Genomic DNA, 14,040 nt, shown 5'->3' on the forward strand with positions numbered 1-14,040 from the left:
GACATGAGAAGTATTTGGCAGGTAGGATCAGGGAAAACCCAAAAGCTTTCTATAGGTATGTCAGGAATAAGCGAATGACTAGGGAAAGAGTAGGACCAGTCAAGGACAGGGATGGGAAGTTGTGTGTGGAGTCTGAAGAGATAGGCGAGATACTAAATGAATATTTTTCATCAGTATTCACTCAGGAAAAAGATAATGTTGTGGAGGAGAATGCTGAGCCCCAGGCTAATAGAATAGATGGCATTGAGGTACGTATGGAAGAGGTGTTGGCAATTCTGGACAGGCAGAAAATAGATAAGTCCCCGGGACCTGGTGGGATTTATCCTAGGATTCTCTGGGAGGCCAGGGAAGAGATTGCTGGGCCTTTGGCTTTGATTTTTATGTCATCGTTGGCTACAGGAATAGTGCCAGAGGACTGGAGGTTAGCAAATGTGGTCCCTTTGTTCAAAAAGGGGAGTAGAGACAACCCCGGCAACTATAGACCGGTGAGCCTCACGTCTGTTGTGGGTAATGTCTTGGAGGGGATTATAAGGGAGAAGATTTATAATCATCTAGATAGGAATAATATGATGAGGGATAGTCAGCATGGCTTTGTGAAGGGTAGGTCATGCCTCACAAACCTTATCGAGTTATTTGAGAAGGTGACTGAACAGGTAGACGAGGGTAGAGCAGTTGATGTGATGTATATGGATTTCAGCGTTCATAATGATGTACTACACAGGGAAATAATGTAAATAATGACAAGCCGCCCAAGGACAAATGTGAATAATGATAAACTGCCAATGGGCCACTGGAAATAATGATATTCTACACAGGGACCACTGGAAATAATCAAATTCCACCCTGGGGCCGTTGTAAATAATGATGTACAACACAGGGATCACTGTAAATAATGATGTACAACACAGGGACCACTGTAAATAATCAAATTCCACCCTGGGGCTGTTGTAAATAATGATGTACAACACAGGGACTACTGTAAATAATGATGTACAACACAGGGACCACTGTAAATAATGAAATTCCAGCCTTGGACCGTTGTAAATAATGATGTACTACAGAGGAACCACTGTAAGTAATGACATACTGCCCAGGGACCACTGCAAATCATGCTATACTTCCCACTGACTCTGTAAATAATTATATATTTTGCAGGAACGTCTGTTAATAATGACATTCCACCATGGGACCGTTCAAAATAATGATATACTACCCAAGGACAATTGATAATAATGATATAGTACACAGGGACACTGTAAATAATGGAATTCCACCCTGGGACCGTTGCAAATAATGAGGTACTGCACAGGGACCACTGAAAATAATCACATACTACCCAGGGACGACTGTACATAATGATATACTACACAGCGACCGCTGTTTGTAATGCTACACCACTCAGGAACCACTGGACATAATGATATACTCTGCAGGGACCAATGTTAATAATGATTAACTACACAGGGACAACTGTAAATAATAAAATTTCACCCTGGGACCGTAGTAAATAATGATGTACTACGCAGTGACCACGCAAAATAATTATATACTATCCAGGGACCAATGTAAATGGTGTTATACTATCCAGGTCCAACTGTAAGTAATGATATACTACCTAGGGACCAATGTAAATAATGACAAACTAGCCAGGGACCACTTTCAATAAAGATATACTACCCAGTGACGACTGTAAATAATCAAATTCCACCATGAGGCTGTTGTAAATAATGATGTACAACACAGGGACCGTGTAAATAATGATGTACAACACAGGGACCACTGTAAATAATAAAATTCCACCCTGGGGCTGTTGTAAATAATGATGTACAACACAGGGACGACTGTACATAATGATATACTACACAGCGACCGCTGTTTGTAATGCTACACCACTCAGGAACCACTGGACATAATGATATACTCTGCAGGGACCAATGTTAATAATGATTAACTACACAGGGACAACTGTAAATAATAAAATTTCACCCTGAGACCGTAGTAAATAATGATGTACTACGCAGTGACCACGCTAAATAATTATATACTATCCAGGGACCAATGTAAATGATGTTATACTATCCAGGGCCAACTGTAAGTAATGATATACTACCCAGGGACCAATGTAAATAATGACAAACTATCCAGGGACCACTTTCAATAAAGATATACTACCCAGGGACGACTGTAAATAATCAAATTCCACCATGGGGCTGTTGTAAATAATGATGTACAACACAGGGAACGTGTAAATAATGATGTACAACACAGGGACCACTGTAAATAATGACATTCCAGCTTGGGACCGTTGTAAATAATGATGCACGACACAGTGACCACTTTAATAATGATATTCTATCCAGGGACCACTGTAAATAATGTTATCGTATCCAGGGACCACGGTAAATAAAGATATACTACACAGGCACCATTGTGAGTATGTATATACTACTCAGGGAACACTGTAATTAATGAGATACAATCGAGGGACCACTGTAATTAATGGTATTCCACTCCGGGACCGTTGTAAATAATGATGTACTACACAGGAAAATAATGTAAACTATGACATACAGCCCAGGGACAAATGTGAATAATGATAAACTGCCAATGGGCCACTGGAAATAATGATATTCTAGCTTGGGACCGTTGTAAATAATGATGCACGACACAGGGACCACTGTAAATAACGACATATTGACCAGGGACCACCGTAAATTCCACCTTGCGATCGTTGTAATTAATGATACACCACACAGTGACCACTTTAATAATGATATGATATCCAGGGACCACTGTAAATAATGTTATCGTATCCAGGGACCACTGTAAATAATGATATACTATCCGGGGACAATTGTCAATAATGATATTATCCCCAGGGACCACTGTTAATAATGATATACTATCCAGGGATCACTGCAAGTAATGAAATTCCTCCCTGGGACCGTTGTAAACAATGATGTACAACACAGGGACCACTGTAAATAAAGAAATTCCAGCCTGTAACCGTTGTAAATAATGATGTGCTATTCAGAGACACTGTAAAATAGATATACTATCCAATGGCCACTGTTAATAATGATATACTACCTGGGGCCACTGTAAATAATGATATACTATCCAGGAACGACTGTACATAATGATATGCCACACTGGGATCAGTGTAAATAATGGTATACTATCCAGGCACCAATGTAAATAATGATTTACTACCCAGGGACAACTGTGAATAATGATTTACTACCCAGGAACCACTAGAAAGAATGATATACTACCCCGGGAGCACAGTAAATAATGATATACTCTACAGTGACCAATGGAAATAGTGATTAACTACACAGGGACAACTACAAATAATACAATTGCACCATGGGACCGTAGTAAATAATGTGTACTACGAAGTGACCACGTTAAACAATGATATACTATCCAGGGACCACTGTAAATAATGATATACTATCCAGGGACAACTGTAAATAATGATATACTACCTAGGGACCAATGTAAATAATGACAAACTAGCCAGGGACCACTTTGAATAAAGATATAATACCCAGGGACCACTGTAAATAATGAAATTCCAGCCTGGGACAGTTGTAAATAATGATGCACGACACACGTCCACTGTAAATAACGACATATTCCCCAGGGACCATTGTAAAGAGTGAGATCCTATACAGGGACCACTGTAAATATTAAAATTCCAGCCTGGGACCGTTGTAAATAATGATGCACGACACTGGGACCACTGTAAATAACGACATATTAGCCAGGGACCATTGTAAAGAATGAGATACTACACATGGACCACTGTAAATAATAAAATACCACCTTGCGACCGTTGTAATTAATGATGCACCACACAGTGACCACTTTAATAATGGTATTCTATCCAGGGACCACTGTAAATAATGTGCTCCTCTCCAGGGAACACTGTAAATAAGGATATACTACCCAGGGACCACTGTAAATATGTATATGCTACTTAGGGAGCACTGTAAATAATGAGCTACTATCCAGGGACCACTGTAATTAATGACATTCCACTCCGGGACCGTTGTAAATAATGATGTACTACACAGGGAAGTAATGTAAATAATGACATACTGCCCAGGGACGACTGAGAATAATGATGAACTACCCATGGACCATTGTCAAGAATGATATTATACCCAGGGAACACTGTAAATATTGATATACTATCCAGGGATCACTGTAAGTAATGCCATTCCTCCCTGGGACCGTTGTAAACAATGATTTACTACACAGTGACTACTGCAAATAATCACATCCTGTCCAGGGACCACTGCAAATAATGAAATTCCAACCTGCGACTGTTGTAAATAATGATGTACTACACAGGGACCACTGTAAAAAAGAAATTCCAGACTGGGACCGTTGTAAGTAATGATGTACTATCCAGAGACCACTGTAAATAATGATATACTATCAAGGAGCCACTGTAAGTAATGATATTCTACCCAGAGACCACTGTAAATAATGATATACTACCCAGGGAGCACAGTAATTAATGATATAATATCCAGGGACCAATGTAAATAATGATTTCCCACCCAGGGACAACTTTTAATAATGATATACGATCCAGGGACGACTGCAAAGCATGAAATTCCATCCAGGGACCGTTGTAAGTAATGATGTACTACACAGGGACCACCTTAAATAATGATATGCATTCCAGGGAACTGTAATTAATGAAATACCACCCTGGAAGCACTGTTAATAATGATCTTCTACCCAGAGACCACTGTGATTAATGATATATTTCCCAGGGACCACTGTAAATAATGAAATACTATACAGGAACCACTGTAAATAATGATCTACTACCCAGGGCCCACTGTAAATAATGAAATACTTCACAGCGACCACTGCAAATAAATGATACTCTACTGTAAATAATGATATACTACCCAAGGGCTACTGTACATTATGATATACTGCCAGGGATTATTGTAAATAATGAACTTCCACCCTGGGACCGTTGTAAATCGTGACGTACTACAAAGGATCCACTGTAAACAATGATGTACTAACCAGGGCCCACTGTAAATAATGTTATACTATCCATGGCCCACTGTAAATAATTTTCTACTACCTAGGGGACTCTGCAAATAATGATATACTACCCAGCAACCACTGTAAATAATGCGATATTATCCAGGCACCACTGTAAATAATTAAATACTACACAGGAACCACTGTAAATAATGGAATCCTGCCCAGGGACCATTATAAATAATGATATACTACCCTGGGACTATTGTAAATAATGAAATGCAATGCAGGAACCACGGTAAATAACAAAATACTACACAGGGAACACTGTAAGTAATGATATCCTGCACAGGGGCCACTGTAAATAATGATATACTGCACAGGGACCACTTTATATGTTGATATACTGCGCAGGGAACACTGTGAATGATGTTACCTAGCCAAGGTCACTATAAATAATGATATACTTCCTAGGGACTACTCTAAATAATGACATACTACCCGAAGCCACTGTAATAATGATCTTCTACCCAGGGACCACTGTAAATTAGGAAATTCTTCCCTGGGACTACTGTAAAAAATGGGGAGAGTTTCAAGAATACGCAAATCCATTCTACAACGAAGTGGTCACATTGGAGGCCTGTCCCTGATATACAGTGGTTCTTGTATAGTATTTCATTTTTTTACAGTGGTCCCGTGGTATTATATCATTTTTTACAGTTGCCCCAGGGTAGCATATCTTGTCAATTTGGAGGAGCACAGAGATCTTGGGGTCTATGTTGATACATCTTTGAAAGTTGGCACTCAAGTGGATAGAGCTGTGAAGAAGGCCTATGGTGTGCTAGAGTTCATCAACAGAGGGATTGAATTTAAGAGCCGTGAGGTGATGATGCAGCTGTACAAAACTTTGGTAAGGCCACATTTGGAGTACTGTGTACAGTTCTGGTCGCCTCATTTTAGGAAGGATGTGGAAGCTTTGGAAAAGGTGCAAAGGAGATTTACCAGGATGTTGCCTGGAATGGAGAGTAGTTCTTACGAGGAAAGGTTGAGGGTGCTAGGCCTTTTCTCATTAGAACGGAGAAGGATGAGGGGCGACTTGATAGTGGTTTATAAGATGATCAGGGGAATAGATAGAGTAGACAGTCAGAGACTTTTTCCCCTGGTGGAACAAACCATTACAAGGGGACATAAATTTAAGGTGAATGGTGAAAGATATAAGGGGGATGTCAGAGATAGATTCTTTACCGAGAGAGTAGTGGGGGCATGGAATGCACTGCCTGTGGAAATAGTTGAGTCGGAAACATTAGGGACGTTCAAGCAGCTATTGGATAGATACATGGATTACGGTAGAATGATATAGTGTAGATTAATTTGTTCTTAAGGGCAGCACGGTAGCATTGTGGATAGCACAATTGCTTCACAGCTCCAGGGTCCCAGTTTCGATTCCGGCTTGGGTCACTGTCTGTGCGGAGACTGCACGTCCTCCCCGTGTGTGCGTGGGTTTCCTCCGGGTGCTCCAGTTTCCTCCCACAGTCCAAAGATGTGCAGGTTAGGTAGACCAAATGGGCCAAATGGCCTCCTTCTGCACTTAAATGCTCTGATAATCTATGATTAATCTGGGACAAAAGTTCGGCACAACATCGTGGGCAAAAGGGCCTGTTCTGTGCTGTATTTTTCTATGTTCTATTCAGTGGTCCCTGGGTAGTACATCATTTTCTACAGTGGTTCCTGTTGTATTCTGTTGTATCACTGGGCAGCCAGCGCAGAGAGGGTGAAGGGATGTTTAAAGGAGCTGGAGGTGGACTGGGTCTGAATGGAGGAGGCCTCCTGCACGGGTAACTCACTCTGAGCGCTGGATACAAGTCCACTCCCGGCCAGCCCAAACACACACTCCATGCCAGGCCACTCCCTACCAGCCCATACACACATTCCAAGCCAGGCCAATCCCAGCCAGCCCACAGACACACTCCAGGCCACTCCCCGCCAGCCCACACACACACTCCCGGCCACTCCCGGCCAGACCACACGCACTCTCCATGCCACTCCTGGCCAACCCACACACACACTCTAGGCCAGGCCACTCCCGGCCAGCCCACACACACACTCCAGGCCAATCCCGGCCAGCCCACACGCACTCTCCATGCCACTCCCGGCCATCCCACAAACACACTCCAGGCCACTCCCTGCCAGCACACACACACACACTCCATGCCACTCCCGGCCAGCCCACACACACACTCCAGGCCAGGCCAGACCACACACACACTCCAGGCCAGGCCAGCCCACACACACACACTCCAGGCCACTCCTGGCCAGCCCACACATGCACTCCAGACCAGGCCAGCCCACACACACACTCCAGGCCACTCCCGGCCAGCCCACACACACACACTCAGGAGCCCAGTAGTAGGAGCCACCTTAATGACGTGGAAACAATTCATGCGCCGGGCGCCGGAATGTCGCGACTCGGGGCTTTTCACAGTAAATTAATTGAAGCCTACTTGTGAAAATAAGTGATAATTATCATTGAACTGGGCGAGAGGCCCGCGGGCCCTCCTCTCGGCACAGTACAGGTTCGGGCCGGAAGGGATGGACGGTGCATTTTAGATGTGCGGGGGGGGGGGGGGGGGGGGAGACAGAGGAATGCTGACGGTTGAGGACATGTCCGCACACAACAGGCTGTCGATTCTGGGAATCTCACAGAGAAGCTCCAACTCTCGAGGAAACAGCCTCAGATTGCTGCAGCTGTGTAACTTCCCCCACAAGGAGATGGAAAACTTTCCCCCAGAAACACACACATTCCTGGACACGATGGGAGGACTGGATTGGTTAGGGGACGGCAAATGTGGCCACATACACAGGAGACAGGTAGAAAACGTCAGGACTCCACTGGAGGGGACCGGACAAAAGTGGGGGGGGGGGGAGGAACTGGACAGAGAGAGTGAGAGGACTCTGGATCCAGGCGCAGCACAGAGTCAACTTCACCTCCTCCTGCGCCGGGCTCAGCCTGATGCAGCTCAAGGTGGTGCACAGAGCGACCTCACAAAGCCTCGTCTGAGCGGGTGCTTCCCGTAGCTGGTGGACAATGCGAGGCGTTCCCAGGGGAACCAGCACCCGCATGTGCTGGTCCTGCCCCAGACTCAGGAAATTCTGCACGCCCACCTTCGAGGCTGTGTTCAAGGTGGTGGGAGTCGGGATGGAGTTATACCCGTCTCTGGTGGACTTGGGGGTGTCAGAGCAGCCGGGGCTCTGGGCAGGGAGAGAGGGAGACGCCCTGGCCTTCGGGGTGTCAGAGCAGCTGGAGCTCTGGTCAGGGAGAGAGGGAGACGCCCTGGCCTTCGGGTTGTCAGGACAGCCGGGGCTCTGGTCAGGGAGAGAGGGAGACGCCATGGCCTTCGGGGTGTCAGAGCAAAGAGAGCTCTGGACAGGGAGTGAGGGAGACGCCCTGGCCTTCGGGGTGTCAGAGCAGCCGGAGCTCTGGTCAGGGAGAGAGGGAGACGCCCTGGCCTTCGGGGTGTCAGGGCAGCCGGAGCTCTGGTCAGGGAGAGGGGGAGACGCCCTGGCCTTCGGGGTGTCAGAGAGCCGGAGCTCTGGTCAGGGAGATAGGGAGACGCCCTGGCCTTCGGGGAGTAAGAGCAGAGAGAGCTCTGGACAGGGAGTGAGGGAGACGCCCTGGCCTTCGGGGAGTCAGGGCAGCCGGAGCTCTGGTCAGGGAGAGAGGGGGACGCCCTGGCCTTCGGGGTGTCAGGGCAGCCGGAGCTCTGGTCAGGGAGAGGGGGAGACGCCCTGGCCTTCGGGGTGTCAGAGAGCCGGAGCTCTGGTCAGGGAGAGAGGGAGACGCCCTGGCCTTCGGGGAGTCAGAGCAGAGAGAGCTCTGGACAGGGAGTGAGGGAGACGCCCTGGCCTTCGGGGTGTCAGAGCAGACAGAGCTCTGGTCAGGGAGAGAGGAGGACTCCCTGGCCTTCGGGGTGTCAGAGCAGCCGGAGCCCTGGTCAGGGAGAGAGGGGGACGCCCTGGCCTTCGGTGTGAAAGAGCAGAGAGAACTCTGGTCAGGGAGACAGTGGGACGCCCTGGCCTTCGGGGTGTCAGAGCAGCCGGAGCTCCGGTCAGGGAGAGAGGGAGACGACCTGGCCTTCGGGGTGTCAGAGCAGCCGGGGCTCTGGTGAGGGAGAGAGGGAGACTCCCTGGCCTTCGGGGTGTCAGAGCAGAGAGAGCTCTGGACAGGGAGTGAGGGAGACGCCCTGGCCATCGGGGAGTCAGTGCAGAGGGAGCTCTGGACAGGGAGTGAGGGAGACGCCCTGGCCTTCGGGGAGTCAGAGCAGAGAGAGCTCTGGACAGGGTGTGAGGGAGACGCCCTGGCCTTCGGGGTGTCAGAGCAGAGAGAGCTCTGGTCAGCGAGAGAGGGAGACACCCTGGCATTCGGGGTGAAAGAGCAGAGAGAACTCTGGTCAGGGAGACAGTGGGACGCCCTGGCCTTCGGGGTGTCAGAGCAGCCGGAGCTCCGGTCAGGGAGAGAGGGAGACGACCTGGCCTTCGGGGTGTCAGAGCAGCCGGGGCTCTGGTGAGGGAGAGAGGGAGACTCCCTGGCCTTCGGGGTGTCAGAGCAGAGAGAGCTCTGGACAGGGAGTGAGGGAGACGCCCTGGCCATCGGGGAGTCAGTGCAGAGGGAGCTCTGGACAGGGAGTGAGGGAGACGCCCTGGCCTTCGGGGAGTCAGAGCAGAGAGAGCTCTGGACAGGGAGTGAGGGAGACGCCCTGGCCTTCGGGGTGTCAGAGCAGAGAGAGCTCTGGTCAGCGAGAGAGGGAGACACCCTGGCATTCGGGGTGTCAGAGCAGAGAGAACTCTGGTCAGGGAGAGAGGAGGACTCCCTGGCCTTCGGGGTGTCAGAGCAGCCGGAGCTCCGGTCAGGGAGAGAGGGAGACGCCCTGGCCTTCGGGGTGTCAGAGCAGAGAGAGCTCTGGTCAGGGAGAGAGGGGGCCGCCCTGGCCTTCGGGGTTTCAGAGCAGCCGGGGCTCTGGTCAGGGAGAGAGGGAGACGCCCTGGTTTTCGGGGAGTCACAGCAGAGAGAGCTCTGGACAGGGAGTGAGGGAGACGCCCTGGCCTTCGGGGTGTCAGAGCAGAGAGAGCTCTGGACAGGGAGTGAGGGAGACGCCCTGGCCTTCGGGGTGTCAGAGCAGAGAGAGCTCTGGACAGGGAGTGAGAGAGACTCCCTGGCCTTCGGGGTGTCAGAGCAGAGAGAGCTCTGGTCAGAGAGAGAGGGCGATACCCTGGCCTTCGGGGTGTCAGAGCAGAGAGAGCTCTGGTCAGGGAGAGAGGGAGACGCCCTGGCCTTCGGGGTGTCAGAGCAGACAGAGCACTGGTCAGGGAGAGAGGGGGAAGCCCTGGCCTTCGGGGTGTCAGAGCAGCTGGAGCTCTGGTCAGGGAGAGAGGGAGACGCCCTGGCCGTAGGGGTGTCAGAGCAGAGAGAGCTCTGGTCAGGGAGGGAGGGAGACGCCCTGGCCTTCGCGGTGTCAGAGAGCCGGAGCTCTGGTCAGGGAGAGACGGAGACGCCCAGGCCTTCGGGGTGTCAGAGAGCCGGAGCTCTGGTCAGGGAGTGAGGGAGACGCCCCGGCCTTCGGGGTGTCAGAGCAGCCGGAGTTCTGGTCAGGGAGGGAGGGGAGCGTCCTGGCCTTCGGGGTGTCAGAGCAGCCGGAGCTCTGGTCAGGGAAATAGGGGGTCTTAGCCTCACTGATCGCCAGTCGGAGACTCCTGCCGGGGGGTGGGGAGGAAGTCGGCAGCGCCACCCCGGGACTCGGAATGACTATCGGATCTCGCCGAGTTCCTGAGATTCGGGAAAATAACATTAGTAAGAGGTTTTGAGCAGGGATGCCACAGCACATGAAGCAAATTCACAAGCCTATCTCCAGACCTGTTTGCAGCCACCAGCCAGCCGGGGTGGGGGCTGGAGGAAGGCCATTTCTTGGAGGGAGCGCAGACCTCCCCTACACGGGGAGAAACCGGGGGAACAAGCAGACCCACCCTCCCTGGACCCTACACGGGGAGAAACCGGGGGAACAAGCAGACCCATCCTCCCTGGACCCTACACGGGGAGAAACCGGGGTAACAAGCAGACCCATCCTCCCTGGACCATACACTGGGAGAAACCGGGGCAACAAGCAGACCCATCCTCCCTGGACCCTACACGGGGAGAAACCGGGGTAACAAGCAGACCCGCCCTCCCTGGAAGTCCTGTGAACCAAGAGAGGAATGGGACCTCCTCACCCCCCTCCCCCACCATCAGAAAGAAATGGACAAAGGCAGCAGGGTGGGGCAGTGGTTAGCACTGCTGCCTCAGGGCGCCGAGGTTCCAGGTTCAATCCCGGCTCTGGCTCACTGCCTGTGTGGAGTTTGCACACTCTGCCCGTGTTTGCGTGGGTTTCGCTCCCACAACCCGAGGATGTGCAGGTTGGGTGGGTTGGGAAAAATGAATTCGGTTCTCCACATTTATTTATTTTTAAAGAAAGAAGTCTGCAGACAAACAAGGGGAGGAACGCTGAGCGCCAAGTCACAGGAGGGGAAATTGGGGACAACCACTATCGCCAAGCGGCAGGGGCCCCAGTGGAACCCAATAAACCAGGGTCAACAAATAAACAGCAATGTGAAACTGTCAGTAATATCCGGCATCAGAGACCAGTCACGGCCATGGTGACAGCGGGGGGCTCAGGGCAGGAGGTTGTGTGATATGTAGCTTTATTTTTGGTCGGTGTTTAATATTCAATGTGAGGAACTCTTTTTCTTTTCTATTCTGTAACTGTTCCTTGAAACATCAATCAAAACATTTTGTTTGTAAATTGCGCCGACCTGAATCTCTTGTGTAAAGCTCCATCTGATATTGGAAGGTGAGAATTGTACTGACCTGTGTCAATACATTCCCCAGAGACATTCAGAGAAAACCAGCGCCTAAAAATACCACAACCGCAACAGCGCAGATTCATCTGTAACCTTCCCCTTTAATTCCAATTATTCTGATTCCTGCCCTCCCTCTTCACCGTGTGGCTGCCTGGTGTGTGTCTGGGTGGAGGGTGGGACGGGGTTTTTCCCAAACAGGGAGATTATTTCCTTCAGACGCTGATAAATAGTGTATTAATATTTTGCCTATAAATCTGGTGTCAGTAACTCAGTGGAACAGTCAATGGTTAAAACCCTTTGGAAAACACGCAAATGATTGGTTGATTCACTCCTGTTGGGACTCCGGGGTCTGTGGGACTGGAACTGGCCGCACACTCGCCCAGGATGTTGCAACAATATTCGCTCCAGTTCAGAATAATGAGAGGGGCTGGACCATAGAAACCTATGAAAAAGGTGAATGTAGGAATGATGTTCCGGATGGCACAGGAGACCGGAACTAGGGGCACAGTCTGAGGATACGGACAGGCCATTTAAAACTGATAGAAGGAGACATTTCCTCACACAGAGAGCTGCGAGCCTGTGGAATTCTCCGCCACAGAAAGTAGTTGGAGCTGAAACATTGCATATATTCAAGGGGCAGTTGGTTATGGGACTTGGGGCTAAAGGGATCCAAGGATAGGGAGGAAAGCAGGAACATGTTAGTGAGTAGGATGATCAGCGATGTACACAATGCATGTGAAGCAGACTGAAAGGGCCGAATGGCCTGCTCCTGCTCCCATGTTCCATGTTTCGATATAACAATCCCCTGTCAATAATTTCGCAACACCCATTGGACTTAGCGGTGGGAATGATTGTCTTTCCCAATACCCTTGCAGAGTGCGAGCTCCCTCGTTAATGTGACAGGGGGAACTCAATCTCTGTTGTCTGCAAGGTCAGCAGTTCCGCAGCGGCCTGTTGGTTTGTGCCATTGTCACGGGTACCGAGAAGCAGTGAAAAGGATTGTTCGACGTGTAACTCAGGCAGATCATTCCGTCCATGAAAAGAAAATACAAAGTGGGGCAAACACAAGGTACACAATGCGAATACATAGACACAGGCCTCGGCTGAAGCATACAGAGTACAGTACAGCTCAGGAGAGAAGATGCCTGAAGAGACCAGATCAGTCTATAAGCCCATCAGTCCATAAGAGGGTCGTTTTCGAACAAAGAAGAAGAACAAAGAAAAATTACAGCACAGGAACAGGCCCTTCGGCCCTCCAAGCCTACGCCGATCCAAATCCTTTATCTAAACCTGTCGCCTATTTTCTAAGGATCTGTATCCCTCTGCTCCCTGCCCATTCATATATCTGTCTAAATGATGCTATCATGCCCGCCTCCCACCACCTCCGCCAGTAATGTGTTCCAGGCACCCACCACCCACTGCGTAAAGAACTTGCCACGCATATCTCCTTTAAACTTTTCCCCTCTAGTTTAGGAGACTGGTAACAGCGGTAAGAAGCTGTTTTTGAGTGTTCGGGCGTGTTCTCAGACTTCTGTATCTCCAGCCTGATGGAAGTAATTAGAAGGGTGAGTAAGCCGGGTGGGAGGGATCTTTGATTATGGTGCCCGCTTTCCCCAGGCAGCGGGAGGTGTAGATGGAGTCAATGGATGGGAGGCGGGTTCGTGTGATGGACTGGGCGGTGTTCACGACTCTCCCAGGTTTTTGCGGTCCTGGGCCGAGCAGTTGCCATACCAGGCTGTGATGCAGCCCGATAGGGTGCTTTCTGTGGTGCATCTGTAAACGTTGGTGAGAGTTAATGTGGTCATGTCGAATTTCCTTAGTTTCCTGAGTAAGTATAAGCGCCGTTTCTCTTTCTTGGACGTTGCGTCGACGTGGGTGGACCAGAGCAGATTGTTGCTGATTTCACAGATAGGAATTTGAAACTGTCAACCATCTCCACCTCGGCCCCGTTGATGCTGACAGGGGTGTGTACAGTAATTTGCTTCCTGAAATCAATGATCAGCTCTTTAGTTTTGCTGGCATTGAGGGATAGGTTGTTGTCGCTACACCACTCCACTAGGTTCTCTATCTCCCGCCTGTATTCGGACTCATCGTTATTCGAGATCCGGCCCACTATGATCGTGTCGTCAGCAA

This window comes from Scyliorhinus torazame, chromosome 20, assembly GCF_047496885.1.
Source record: "Scyliorhinus torazame isolate Kashiwa2021f chromosome 20, sScyTor2.1, whole genome shotgun sequence".
NCBI lineage: Eukaryota > Metazoa > Chordata > Chondrichthyes > Carcharhiniformes > Scyliorhinidae > Scyliorhinus > Scyliorhinus torazame.